A 3265-nucleotide genomic window follows, 5' to 3' on the forward strand; every position below is an offset into this window, starting at 1 on the left:
TGCATAAATAAATGTGTAAATAGATACAGGAATAAATAAATAAATGCTTAAATAAATGCATAAATAAATATAAAGCATTTATTTATTTCTGTATTCTTTTATTCTTACTTATATTTATTTATTTATGCATTTAATTATTTATTCATTTATTTATTCTTGTATTTATACATTTATTAATGTATGCATTTATTTATGTATTTATTTATTCTTTTATTTATAAATTTATTCATGCATTTATTTATTTATGCATTTATTTAAGCATTTATTTATTTATTCCCTATTTATTTATACATTTATTTATGCATTTATCTATTTATCTATTTATACTTACGTCAGGTTTAGTCCTCCATAAGTCAAAAGACATGTTATCTGTCTGTATGTTTCAGTCCTGACAGACTGGCCGTCAAAGGTTTAGCCCAGCTCTCGTCTACTGGGACGTTCTCCTGAACCGGATGAATGGATATAAATGATGGAAAGACGGATAAAAACTATCCTTAAACAAGTGACAACATCTTCAGGCTGGAAATGGAAAATAACCTGCCAACTGACAATATATGGATTAAGTTCAGGTTTGGATGGGGATTAATATGGAATTGGGAAAAGACAGGGGTTTAGTTTACGGTTTAAAAAGTGAATGTTGTCAGCAGAGGTCGTCAGAAGTGTAGTAAGACAAATGTGTGTGTTTGTGTGTGTTTCAATGAGGTAGAAGAGACGCCGTATCAAAAAGCAGTTTCTTTTGTCTACAAAGATCCTCTGTGAAAGATCTGATGAGAGACTGACAACTCTCAAACTTCGCTGTAAATGTGGCAAACAGAGAGACTGAGAGATGCTTTTCCTTCAAGGTGCACACCAGAAAAAGACACACACACACACACACACACACACACACAGAAAGGAGTGAGAGTAAGTAAAGAAAGCAGCAGACGTGCTTGCCATTCATTTTTTGACTGGAATCTCCTGCAGAATTACAGCTGTAAACTGTCAGAAGTCTTGGATTGTCTGTGGAAGGAAAAAAGAAAAAAAAGGACACACGTCTCCGTTCTTTTCAAGAAAGCCACGCTAAAATTAGCATGACCTTTTTAAAATCTTGTTTTTTCAGGCACAAAAATAGAAATCAAATGGCTCACAGGGAAACAAAAGCCTTCCCCATTCTAAACATCACACAGTCTGCGCCTGGGAGCTCAGGCTTTGCATAAAATGAGCATTGATAAATTTAGCAGTGCTTATGTAACTCACATTCAGTTTGAATCTTACTGATGAGGCAGAAAAAGACGTTTATTTCATTTCAGCTTCAGCCTCTGTAGATGAATATTTGCAGCAAAGCCGCCAACATGCAGTGACAGCAGCGTTGGACAAGGAAAAGGGGAGATCACTAAGCTGACGAACATCAGGCTCTGAAGGTAATGTTATAGAAATGTTTGTCTGAAGTTAACTTCCCCTCCTCCTCCTCTCCATCCCCAACCTGCAGCCTCCACATGAATATCCAAATCCATAAACCCCTGAGAAGCTGTCAGTCTATGTTGGTGGTACCTGCATTCAACTTCCACTATGTAGAGTAAAAGCTTCTGGCAGAGGTTTCTGGAAAAATAGAAAAAATCAAACAAAATGAATTATGTTAATATTCAAAGAATTGTCACCAAAGAATGGCTGTTTTACAAATAGCTCTGACAGTAAAAAGAAAAGAGCCTGTCAGTTCTGCAGGATGTGTTCTTTTCTCTTCACTGCGTCTGGAGGCAAGAAACACTCAGATGCACTGAGGCACGATGGTGAGAGATACCCATCAAAAGAGTGCGTGAGCCGCGGAGAAACCACTGTCCTTCACTTTGGATGGGCAATTCTGTTTCAGTCTGAGTAGTGCGTAGTAGACATCCACAGTCACAGACCCATATATTGTAATAATTTAAGAATCAGGTGATGCATTTCAGTCACAGACTTGGCATCTGTGTTCGGTGGAGAGGGCAGACGTGAAAATCAACAGCGCCGCTGCAAAAAAGCGAATGTCAATTCATCTCATCACCAGGACGCAATTACCTGTCTCTAGGCTGTCGCTTAGCTGCTTCTCTGCTCAACAGAAACATCCAGAGACTTGAAGGGAGAACATACTGAAGGGCTGCACACGATCTCTTCCAATTCTCCTCTGGCAAAATGACCACCCAGCCATGCCAAATTTGGATCAGGAGCAAGAGAGGGATGAACATAACACAAGCAAAAGGAATTCTGGGTAATACAATGCCAGTGATAAGCCTTTAGATACTCCTCTGTCCATTTTGTTCAACATGAGCAGACACTGTGATGGTTGCAGGCCCGCTGAGCACTAGGTGGATAGAACAGTTTCTCCCCCGATGATGCAACACCAAGAGAGCCGTGCAGCCGCAAAGTGCAGCGAGAAGAGCTGCAGAGAAAACTTCAGCAGGGAAATGATTTAAATTCCGTGTTGTTTTCGTAGGAAGTGTAGGAACAGATATTATCTAAAAAAAATAGGCTGACTCATTTTATGATTATACCGACTGTTGTGTTTTTGCAAAAAAGGACGCAGGCAACTAAAAGCATGAAACTCACTGTAAACAACTAAAGCTGGTAGAAACCAGGAAAATAGAAGCAGCAGGTGAACACAGGTGAGTCACGATGCCAGTACATTTGTGTGATGTATTGCGATTGCTATATGAGTCATTATTTTAGTGGGAATTGTATTTTTTGCATTTAATTTTCACTGAAAGAAATATTAGAATGACACGTTTTTTGCAGTATGTTGTGATAAATCACACATGTTTCAGAAAGTTGCAGCTCCTGTGACCTACACATTGCACTTGGCCATATTGTAAATGTGTAAATATTCAGATTAATTTTGCAGCCCACAACCGGGGCTAAAGAAAGAAAGGACTTTCATATTTGATTTTGTGTTTTTTGGTGTCAGTACAGAACAAGAATTAATGCAGTTTGTATCATCTATTACTTCTTGTATGTATTGATGAGAAGCAAACAAGAAGTCTGGGGAGAGAGAGAGAAGGATTCCGCTGACGTCCTTGTTTCAAATGCTTTCAGTTTGTTACTGACCAGAAATACACAGACGAGAACTGGGAAAATCAAACAGCCATGTTAGTCAGTTTATCAAGAAAATATGCAAAACGTGTTGTTTTTTCACAAAATTGTGAATATCTGAAACTTATTAACCTTTTTGATTCCTGATTCTCCTCGGCCTCTGGAAACTTCTGATTCTGTTTCATATCATACAGGTCTGGCAGAATTTGTGACTTTTTTGGCCACT

The 3265-nt window shown here is 38.3% G+C and overlaps 1 long non-coding RNA gene across 1 annotated transcript; it reads left to right on the top strand.

Moving 5' to 3' along the window:
- Positions 1-296: 296 nt before the first annotated feature.
- Positions 297-1015, top strand: LOC115579979 (uncharacterized). The gene is made up of 2 exons (XR_003983778.1): positions 297-569; positions 707-1015. It is a non-coding gene; the product is annotated as an uncharacterized LOC115579979 (long non-coding RNA).
- The last annotated feature ends 2250 nt before the right edge of the window (positions 1016-3265 follow it).

Source organism: Sparus aurata, chromosome 4, assembly GCF_900880675.1.
Source record: "Sparus aurata chromosome 4, fSpaAur1.1, whole genome shotgun sequence".
In the NCBI taxonomy this organism is placed as follows: domain Eukaryota; kingdom Metazoa; phylum Chordata; class Actinopteri; order Spariformes; family Sparidae; genus Sparus; species Sparus aurata.